We start from the raw sequence: 12229 nt of genomic DNA, 5'->3' as shown, positions 1-12229 counted from the left end.
ATGGTTTACATTGTCTCATCCATCAGAGTGTGCTGTGTGTCAGACTAAGCATGGTTTACATTGTCTCATCCATCAGAGTGTGCTGTGTACCAGACTAAACATGGTTTACATTGTCTCATCTATCAGAGTGTGTCAGACTAAACATGGTTTACACTTCCCACACTGCCCCTACTCGGATGGTATCGCGCCGTCCCAACCTTCGCTCTCTCTCCCCCGCTACTCTCTCCTCTTCCATCCTATCATCTCTTCCCTCTGCTCAAACCTTCTCCAACCTATCTCCTGATTCTGCCTCCTCAACCCTCCTCTCCTCCCTTTCTGCATCCTTGGACTCTCTATGTCCCCTATCCTCCAGGCCGGCTCGGTCCTCCCCTCCTGCTCCGTCGCTCGACGACTCATTGCGAGCTCACAGAACAGGGCTCCGGGCAGCCGAGCGGAAATGGAGGAAAACTCGCCTCCCTGCAGACCTGGCATCCTTTCACTCCCTCCTCTCTACATTTTCCTCTTCTGTCTCTGCTGCTAAAGCCACTTTCTACCACTCTAAATTCCAAGCATCTGCCTCTAACCCTAGGAAGCTCTTTGCCACCTTCTCCTCCCTCCTGAATCCTCCTCCCCCTCCTCCCCCCTCCTCCCTCTCTGCGGATGACTTCGTCAACCATTTTGAAAAGAAGGTCGACGACATCCGATCCTCGTTTGCTAAGTCAAACGACACCGCTGGTTCTGCTCACACTGCCCTACCCTGTGCTCTGACCTCTTTCTCCCCTCTCTCTCCAGATGAAATCTCGCGTCTTGTGACGGCCGGCCGCCCAACAACCTGCCCGCTTGACCCCATCCCCTCCTCTCTTCTCCAGACCATTTCCGGAGACCTTCTCCCTTACCTCACCTCGCTCATCAACTCATCCTTGACCGCTGGCTACGTCCCTTCCGTCTTCAAGAGAGCGAGAGTTGCACCCCTTCTGAAAAAACCTACACTCGATCCCTACGATGTCAACAACTACAGACCAGTATCCCTTCTTTCTTTTCTCTCCAAAACCCTTGAACGTGCCGTCCTTGGCCAGCTCTCCTGCTATCTCTCTCAGAATGACCTTCTTGATCCAAATCAGTCAGGTTTCAAGACTAGTCATTCAACTGAGACTGCTCTTCTCTGTGTCACGGAGGCGCTCCGCACTGCTAAAGCTAACTCTCTCTCCTCTGCTCTCATCCTTCTAGACCTATCGGCTGCCTTTGATACTGTGAACCATCAGATCCTCCTCTCCACCCTCTCCGAGTTGGGCATCTCCGGCGCGGCCCACGCTTGGATTGCGTCCTACCTGACAGGTCGCTCCTACCAGGTGGCGTGGCGAGAATCTGTCTCCGCACCACGTGCTCTCACCACTGGTGTCCCCCAGGGCTCTGTTCTAGGCCCTCTCCTATTCTCGCTATACACCAAGTCACTTGGCTCTGTCATATCCTCACATGGTCTCTCCTATCATTGCTATGCAGACGACACACAATTAATCTTCTCCTTTCCCCCTTCTGATGACCAGGTGGCGAATCGCATCTCTGCATGTCTGGCAGACATATCAGTGTGGATGACGGATCACCACCTCAAGCTGAACCTCGGCAAGACGGAGCTGCTCTTCCTCCCGGGGAAGGACTGCCCGTTCCATGATCTCGCCATCACGGTCGACAACTCCATTGTGTCCTCCTCCCAGAGTGCTAAGAACCTTGGCGTGATCCTGGACAACACCCTGTCGTTCTCAACTAACATCAAGGCGGTGGCCCGTTCCTGTAGGTTCATGCTCTACAACATTCGCAGAGTACGACCCTGCCTCACACAGGAAGCGGCGCAGGTCCTAATCCAGGCACTTGTCATCTCCCGTCTGGATTACTGCAACTCGCTGTTGGCTGGGCTCCCTGCCTGTGCCATTAAACCCCTACAACTCATCCAGAATGCCGCAGCCCATCTGGTGTTCAACCTTCCCAAGTTCTCTCACGTCACCCCGCTCCTCCGCTCTCTCCACTGGCTTCCAGTTGAAGCTCGCATCCGCTACAAGACCATGGTGCTTGCCTACGGAGCTGTGAGGGGAACGGCACCTCCGTACCTTCAGGCTCTGATCAGGCCCTACACCCAAACAAGGGCACTGCGTTCATCCACCTCTGGCTTGCTCGCCTCCCTACCTCTGAGGAAGTACAGTTCCCGCTCAGCCCAGTCAAAACTGTTCGCTGCTCTGGCACCCCAATGGTGGAACAAACTCCCTCACGACGCCAGGTCAGCGGAGTCAATCACCACCTTCCGGAGACACCTGAAACCCCACCTCTTTAAGGAATACCTAGGATAGGATAAAGTAATCCTTCTAACCCCCCCCCTTAAAAGATTTAGATGCACTATTGTAAAGTGGTTGTTCCACTGGATATCATAAGGTGAATGCACCAATTTGTAAGTCGCTCTGGATAAGAGCGTCTGCTAAATGACTTAAATGTAAAATGTAAATGTACATTGTCTCATCCATCAGAGTGTGCTGTGTGTCAGACTAAACATGGTCTACATTGTCTCATCCATCAGAGTGTGCTGTGTACCAGACTAAACATGGTTTACATTGTCTCATCCATCAGAGTGTGTTGTGTGTCAGACTAAACATGGTTTACATTGTCTCATCCATCAGAGTGTGCTGTGTACCAGACTAAACATGGTTTACATTGTCTCATCCATCAGAGTGTGCTGTGTGTCAGACTAAACATGGTCTACATTGTCTCATCCATCAGAGTGTGCTGTGTACCAGACTAAACATGGTCTACATTGTCTCATCCATCAGAGTGTGCTGTGTACCAGACTAAACATGGTTTACATTGTCTCATCCATCAGAGTGTGCTGTGTACCAGACTAAACATGGTTTACATTGTCTCATCCATCAGAGTGTGCTGTGTACCAGACTAAACATGGTTTACATTGTCTCATCCATCAGAGTGTGCTGTGTACCAGACTAAACATGGTTTACATTGTCTCATCCATCAGAGTGTGTACCAGACTAAACATGGTTTACATTGTCTCATCCATCAGAGTGTGTACCAGACTAAACATGGTTTACATTGTCTCATCCATCAGAGTGTGCTGTGTACCAGACTAAACATGGTTTACATTGTCTCATCCATCAGAGTGTGCTGTGTACCAGACTAAACATGGTTTACATTGTCTCATCCATCAGAGTGTGCTGTGTACCAGACTAAACATGGTTTACATTGTCTCATCCATCAGAGTGTGTACCAGACTAAACATGGTTTACATTGTCTCATCCATCAGAGTGTGTTGTGTACCAGACTAAACATGGTTTACATTGTCTCATCCATCAGAGTGTGTTGTGTACCAGACTAAACATGGTTTACATTGTCTCATCCATCAGAGTGTGTACCAGACTAAACATGGTTTACATTGTCTCATCCATCAGAGTGTGCTGTGTACCAGACTAAACATGGTTTACATTGTCTCATCCATCAGAGTGTGCTGTGTACCAGACTAAACATGGTTTACATTGTCTCATCCATCAGAGTGTGCTGTGTGCCAGACTAAACATGGTTTACATTGTCTCATCCATCAGAGTGTGTTGTGTACCAGACTAAACATGGTTTACATTGTCTCATCCATCAGAGTGTGCTGTGTACCAGACTAAACATGGTTTACATTGTCTCATCCATCAGAGTGTGCTGTGTGTCAGACTAAACATGGTTTACATTGTCTCATCCATCAGAGTGTGCTGTGTACCAGACTAAACATGGTTTACATTGTCTCATCCATCAGAGTGTGCTGTGTACCAGACTAAACATGGTCTACATTGTCTCATCCATCAGAGTGTGCTGTGTACCAGACTAAACATGGTTTACATTGTCTCATCCATCAGAGTGTGCTGTGTACCAGACTAAACATGGTTTACATTGTCTCATCCATCAGAGTGTGTTGTGTACCAGACTAAACATGGTTTACATTGTCTCATCCATCAGAGTGTGCTGTGTACCAGACTAAACATGGTTTACATTGTCTCATGCATCAGAGTGTGCTGTGTGTCAGACTAAACGCTGAGCTGAAAGATGTGATGGACAAAGTCACACGAATAATCAACGACATCAAGCACAACACCATCTTTTCAGCGTTCTGTCTGAGTAAAGGAAAAGCAAGCTGGTGACAGAATCAGAGGAGGCCATCAGGATGATCTCCTGCTTCACAACAACATGCGCTGGCTGAGTAAAGGAAAAGCAAGCTGGTGACAGAATCAGAGGAGGACATCCAGGATGATCTCCTGCTTCACAACAACGTGCGCTGGCTGAGTAAAGGAAAAGCTCCAGAGCCATTCTGTCAGCTGCATGACCAGGTTGTGGGTTTTGTCAGAAAAAGCTAAATGAGGGCAGCAGCTGATCACCTTCGTATTCTGGAAATTGAGGAATTCAGGGAAAACAGTCGTGGACTTGAGACCTTTACTTGTAAGCTTGAGTTGTTGGATTTGGACTTGTCCTCTGGAAGACTACTGCACTTCAGCACACTGAAGAAATGACAGGCAGAGGGACCAGGCCGATTTGGAAGATTTCATCAAGCAGATGAGGGACAACTTCTCCACCAGATTTGAAGACTACAGCAGCCCAACGATATCAGGATATCAGTGCGTTTTTACGTGATCCTTTCACAGTCCACCCAGGTGTGGAATTCTCCTCCCTTGCTAAGAAAACGATACTCTCGCTGGATGAGGCTGCAATTCAAACTGAGCTGATTGAATTTCAAACATCGAGCCAAATCAGGGATTCGCTCAGGAGTGTTGAGTCCCTGTGTGTGTTTTGGGTGTTATGCTCAGAGGAATAAGGCACAATAAAGAATCATCTAACAATATATAGTACAGTACAGGTATAATAACTAATAATGTTGTGGGTGTTATGCTCAGAGGAATACAGCACAATAAAGAAACAACTAATAATATATAGTACAGTACAGGTATAATAACTAATAATGTTGTGGGTGTTATGCTCAGAGGAATACAGCACAATAAAGAAACATGCCTTTTATCTGCTAACAATGTTTGGATCGACTTACACCTGAGAGTTTCACCTTTTCCTCTATGAACACAATCAGGACTCACGACAGGAACCAGCTTCAACATAAGTCAATCAAGACTCAGGACAGGAACCGGCTTTCACATGAGTCAATCAAGACTCAGGACAGGAACCAGCTTCAACATAAGTCAATCAAGACTCACGACAGGAACCAGCTTTCACATGAGTCAATCAAGACTCAGGACAGGAACCGGCTTCAACATAAGTCAATCAAGACTCAGGACAGGAACTGGCTTTCACGTAAGTCAATGTAGGACTGCCTGCACATCAACCTCACATCCCTCTCACACGACATCCACAAGATCGTGTCCGAGGGGAAATGCAACTTTTCCCATTAAGTAAATAACTTAGTATTTAATACATAGTGATATAGGCTGCTAACATTATTATTATTATTATTATTGTTATTATTATTTTTATTGTGATTATTATTATTATTATTGTGATTATTAGTGCTTATCCATGGCTATTTTAGGTCTCATGCTGACAGTATTTTCTGTTTGTTTTGTCATTACAGGAGCAGGTTATCCCAGACTCCCGAAACAGGACTACAGACATTCAGACACAGACATCACCTTTTTTTCTTTAAATTATTGTTTTATGTAGGATGCTGCCTTTTAAACTATGTTGCAGTTGTTAGTAGCCCTAATAAATAAATACAAACCCCACTTCTATGAGGCCATTTTGTTTTCTTGTGAAAGATGCTGTTTAGCCACATAGCCTAGCTCAGCCAGTTAAGTTACTTTATATGGGCCTTCGCTCTGAAGAAATAGACTCCAATTAAGCCATCTTGTTGTTTTTAAAGTCAAATTAAAATGAAGATTATTGTTGAAATGAATTATTCAACTGGTGTAGGTTTTCTCCATCTGTTGCCTAACAAGTTATCTATATTTTCAGCACCAGGCGCTGTTCACTTCCTATTGATTGTGCTGCAGTTGGCGCTTTAGGTTTCAGCACCACAAAATGGTCCCCTGCTTTATTAGTCTCCTGCATTCTCTCCTCATGAATGAAGTTAACATGTAACTTGTGCATTATTTAGGGAGGTCACATTGTAGATACACTACACCACCATTTAGAATACAGTAGGAACTCTTTCCATTTGTCCTATTGAAACACACAGAAAACTATAGTATTTAGTCTAAAGCAGCATCTGATTTTACAGTAGACTATAGATGTAGGCTACTGTATAGTCACATGGCTCAGTGTTAATATGTTAAAGCAGCATCTGATTTTACAGTAGACTATAGATGTAGGCTACTGTATAGTCACATGGCTCAGTGTTAATATGTTAGAGCAGCATCTGATTTTACAGTAGACTATAGATGTAGGCTACTGTAGAGTCACATGGCTCAGTGTTAAAATGTTAGAGCAGCATCTGATTTTACAGTAGACTATAGATGTAGGCTACTGTATAGTCACATGGCTCAGTGTTAATATGTTAAAGCAGCATCTGATTTTACAGTAGACTATAGATGTAGGCTACTGTAGAGTCACATGGCTCAGTGTTAATATGTTAAAGCAGCATCTGATTTTACAGTAGACTATAGATGTAGGCTACTGTAGAGTCACATGGCTCAGTGTTAATATGTTAAAGCAGCATCTGATTTTACAGTAGACTATAGATGTAGGCTACTGTAGAGTCACATGGCTCAGTGTTAATATGTTAAAGCAGCATCTGATTTTACAGTAGACTATAGATGTAGGCTACTGTAGAGTCACATGGCTCAGTGTTAAAATGTTAGAGCAGCACATTGGTCTGAACAACTTATATCCTCTTAGTGAATGTCTCTTAATGAGAAAGAATCATCAAAATGGATGAGAGTACTGCATTTTGAAATGAAAATACTATTGAGTCTGCAGACAAATTGAAATAGTGATTCCGACGTCAGTGGATCTGCGTGAGGGGTGAGTCAGGACTACAACTCCCTGTTTCACGTTGCATCACGTCCAGTGTTGAGGAACTGTAATGGTTTGAAAACACCTGCTCTTTAAGAAGAACTACAACTCCCTGTTTCACGTTGCATCGCGTCCAGTGGCGGCGACCGGGAAATGGCGCAGGAATTGTAGTTCTGACCCCTTTGTGGTTTGTTTAGAATAATGATGTATTAAATGTGCTACTGTGACCACACCATGGCCTCCAGTCTCTTCTCTCCAGCAAAGTCCATTTATCTGAAATGACGAGTCTACAAGGCTTGATCTCTAAATGTGTTTCTCTGTAGGCTACATACTGAACCCTTAAAGATACAATCCTTAGTTACTAAACCCATTTATGGACCGTTACATGTTGAGGGATTCAGGCAGGATCAGAAGTTATTATTTATTTAAAGATGACAATGGTGATCTAGATATTCACATGACAATATTTACACAATAATATATATTAACTTGCCTTGTTAAATAAAGGTTAAATAAAATATATTTACAAACTCCACAACTAACAGGTCAAGGAAAAGACAGTACTTTGGAGGAAGCAAACCTGTCTATTCCATTAGACTCTTGGGGTTTATCAGACTCAGGTTCTCCTCACCATGACATCAATAGTAAATGACCTGCAACAATGGCCTGTATCACATCTAACAACTAAACAGAAATGTGCTTCTATTAACCCCAAAAGAGCAATAAAACATTCCATTATAAACAAAGGGCAGGAATACAATGACATCAATTAAAACAGAATGGACATGTTAAAAACACACCCTCAGCCTTCTTCATCTATTCCTCATCAATATCACCATCGTTGTTGTAGTCATCACCCTCAGCCTTCTTCATCTATTCCTCATCAATATCACCATCGTTGTTGTAGTCATCACCCTCAGCCTCATTAATCTATTCCTCATCAATATCACCATCGTTGTTGTAGTCATCACCCTCAGCCTTCTTCATCTATTCCTCATCAATATCACCATCGTTGTTGTAGTCATCACCCTCAGCCTCATTAATCTATTCCTCATCAATATCACCATCGTTGTTGTAGTCATCACCCTCAGCCGCATTCATCTATTCCTCATCAATATCACCATCGTTGTTGTAGTCATCACCCTCAGCCTCATTCATCTATTCCTCATCAATATCACCATCGTTGTTGTAGTCATCACCCTCAGCCTCATTAATCTATTCCTCATCAATATCACCATCGTTGTTGTAGTCATCACCCTCAGCCTCATTAATCTATTCCTCCATCAATAACACCATCGTTGTTGTAGTCATCACCCTCAGCCTCATTAATCTATTCCTCCATCAATATCACCATCGTTGTTGTAGTCATCACCCTCAGCCTCATTAATCTATTCCTCCATCAATATCACCATCGTTGTTGTAGTCATCACCCTCAGCCTCATTAATCTATTCCTCCATCAATATCACCATCGTTGTTGTAGTCATCACCCTCAGCCTTCTTCATCTATTCCTCCATCAATATCACCATCGTTGTTGTAGTCATCACCCTCAGCCTCATTCATCTATTCCTCCATCAATATCACCATCGTTGTTGTAGTCATCACCCTCAGCCTCATTCATCTATTCCTCCATCAATAACACCATCGTTGTTGTAGTCATCACCCTCAGCCTCATTCATCTATTCCTCCATCAATATCACCATCGTTGTTGTAGTCATCACCCTCAGCCTCATTAATCTATTCCTCCATCAATATCACCATCGTTGTTGTAGTCATCACCCTCAGCCTCATTAATCTATTCCTCCATCAATATCACCATCGTTGTTGTAGTCATCACCCTCAGCCTCATTCATCTATTCCTCATCAATATCACCATCGTTGTTGTAGTCATCACCCTCAGCCTCATTCATCTATTCCTCATCAATATCACCATCGTTGTTGTAGTCATCACCCTCAGCCTCATTCATCTATTCCTCATCAATAACACCATCGTTGTTGTAGTCATCACCCTCAGCCTTCTTCATCTATTCCTCCATCAATATCACCATCGTTGTTGTAGTCATCACCCTCAGCCTCATTAATCTATTCCTCCATCAATATCACCATCGTTGTTTTAGTCATCACCCTCAGCCTCATTAATCTATTCCTCATCAATATCACCATCGTTGTTGTAGTCATCACCATCAGCCTCATTCATCTATTCCTCCATCAATATCACCATCGTTGTTGTAGTCATCACCCTCAGCCTCATTCATCTATTCCTCATCAATATCACCATCGTTGTTGTAGTCATCACCCTCAGCCTCATTCATCTATTCCTCCATCAATATCACCATCGTTGTTGTAGTCATCACCCTCAGCCTTCTTCATCTATTCCTCATCAATATCACCATCGTTGTTGTAGTCATCACCCTCAGCCTCATTCATCTATTCCTCATCAATATCACCATCGTTGTTGTAGTCATCACCCTCAGCCTCATTAATCTATTCCTCCATCAATATCACCATCGTTGTTGTAGTCATCACCCTCAGCCTCATTAATCTATTCCTCCATCAATATCACCATCGTTGTTGTAGTCATCATCCTCAGCTTCAATCATCTATTCCTCCATCAATATCACCATCGTTGTTGTAGTCATCACCCTCAGCCTCATTCATCTATTCCTCATCAATATCACCATCGTTGTTGTAGTCATCACCCTCAGCCTCATTCATCTATTCCTCATCAATATCACCATCGTTGTTGTAGTCATCACCCTCAGCCTCATTCATCTATTCCTCATCAATATCACCATCGTTGTTGTAGTCATCACCCTCAGCCTCATTCATCTATTCCTCATCAATATCACCATCGTTGTTGTAGTCATCACCCTCAGCCTCATTCATCTATTCCTCCATCAATATCACCATCGTTGTTGTAGTCATCACCCTCAGCCTTCTTCATCTATTCCTCATCAATATCACCATCGTTGTTGTAGTCATCACCCTCAGCCTCATTCATCTATTCCTCATCAATATCACCATCGTTGTTGTAGTCATCACCCTCAGCCTCATTAATCTATTCCTCCATCAATATCACCATCGTTGTTGTAGTCATCACCCTCAGCCTCATTCATCTATTCCTCCATCAATATCACCATCGTTGTTGTAGTCATCACCCTCAGTCTCATTAATCTATTCCTCATCAATATCACCATCGTTGTTGTAGTCATCACCCTCAGCCTCATTCATCTATTCCTCCATCAATATCACCACCGTTGTTGTAGTCATCACCCTCAGCCTCGTTAATCTATTCCTCCATCAATATCACCATCGCTGTTGTAGTCATCACCCTCAGCCTCATTAATCTATTCCTCCATCAATATCACCATCGTTGTTGTAGTCATCACCCTCAGCCTCGTTAATCTATTCCTCCATCAATATCACCATCGCTGTTGTAGTCATCACCCTCAGCCTCATTAATCTATTCCTCATCAATATCACCATCGTTGTTGTAGTCTTCACCCTCAGCCTCATTCATCTATTCCTCATCAATATCACCATCGTTGTTGTAGTCATCACCCTCAGCCTCATTAATCTATTCCTCCATCAATATCACCATCGTTGTTGTAGTCTTCACCCTCAGCCTCATTCATCTATTCCTCATCAATATCACCATCGTTGTTATGAGACACAATCACTTCCTATTGGTCAACTGCAGGGAACCGCCCACGTCTCTGAGACACAATCACTTCCTATTGGTCAGCCGCAGGGAACCGCCCAGGTCTAAGGAGATATGTATTTTAGGCAGTAAGTAGAACTGTCTGGGCCTTGGAGAATCAGGCCCTAATAGACAGACCATCTGTTTATCTGTAATGTACTTATCCTCATACAGTTTATCTCCTGGATTCATCTTTGTGTTTTCTGGTTGTGTTGAGTGGAACAATGGAACATAGTGTTTAACATGATCCTATTGTCTATTGGCTTCAAGAAGATATTCACTTTATCCATTACAACAATCTGAGCCCCTTATCTGCTGGTTTCATCACTATATTCTGATTGATGTTCAATGTTTCTAGAGCTTGATTAAAATAATAAATGCTTCTGAATTGTGAAAAGGAAGCCACATCCCTACGTATAAGAGTCTGTATAGTTTCTGACACTGACTCCAACTGAGGTTCCCAATGTGAGGGGTTTGGAAATAGTATATGAGGAAAATCTGTTTAATATTCAAAATGATCTGTTTAGGAGTTGGAATGAAAGTCAGTCCTCTTTCTAGAACCTCACTCTCGGCTTGGTTGAGCCCAATGGGACATTGCTGGTCAAGACCTCAAATCAGTTGTGAAGTAGTATGGACATATTGATGGAACAAGGTCACTAAACTGGTGGTTAGACAGGGTAGATCCAAGAGCCTCTGCTGTCATCTAGAGGGTGTTTCTCTGTACTGCTTGACACATGGAGACTCAATGGAGGCCCAGTGGTTAGACAGGGTAGATCCAAGAGCCTCTGCTGTCATCTAGAGGGCGTTTCTCTGTACTGCTTGACACATGGAGACTCAATGGAGGCCCAGTACAAGTGCTCAAAGTAAGGCCCAAACAATTGTTTGTCAGGTTGGGATCTATAAAGCAGTATGTTCTTTATTTAATAGCAACTGGTTCATAAAAAGAGAGTGCCTGGAATACTCGGTTACTGAAGACATTGCCGAAAGTTATTAATTTATTTTTAATGAATAAAGCTTGTTTTACAAATCATGATCCTCATCTTGAAGAGTCACCTGTGACAGTATTCATAAAGAGTAGGAGAGCTGATCTAGGATCAGTTTAGCCTTTTAGATCATAATGAATCAGATTACATGGAGAGGAGGGACCTGATCCTAGATCATAATGAATCAGATTACATGGACAGGGGAACCTGATCCTAGATCATAATGAATCAGATTACATGGAGAGGAGGACCTGATCCTAGATCATAATGAATCAGATTACATGGAGAGGAGGACCTGATCCTATATCATAATGAATCAGATTACATGGAGAGGGGACCTGATCCTAGATCATAATGAATCAGATTACATGGAGAGAGGGGGGACCTGATCCTAGATCATAATGAATCAGATTATATGGAGAGGAGAGACCTGATCCTAGATCATAATGAATCAGATTACATGGAGAGGGGGACCTGATCTCAAAAATCCCCCAAAGGCTCTTTTAAAGAATATAACTTTTATAAATCATGAGCCTCATCTTGAGGAGTCACTTGTGACAGTATTCATAGAGTAGGAGAGC

Source organism: Salvelinus fontinalis, unplaced genomic scaffold (assembly GCF_029448725.1).
Source record: "Salvelinus fontinalis isolate EN_2023a unplaced genomic scaffold, ASM2944872v1 scaffold_0132, whole genome shotgun sequence".
Lineage (NCBI taxonomy): Eukaryota > Metazoa > Chordata > Actinopteri > Salmoniformes > Salmonidae > Salvelinus > Salvelinus fontinalis.
The sequence above is the reverse complement of the archived record's forward strand: the minus strand, read 5'-3'. Positions refer to the sequence as shown.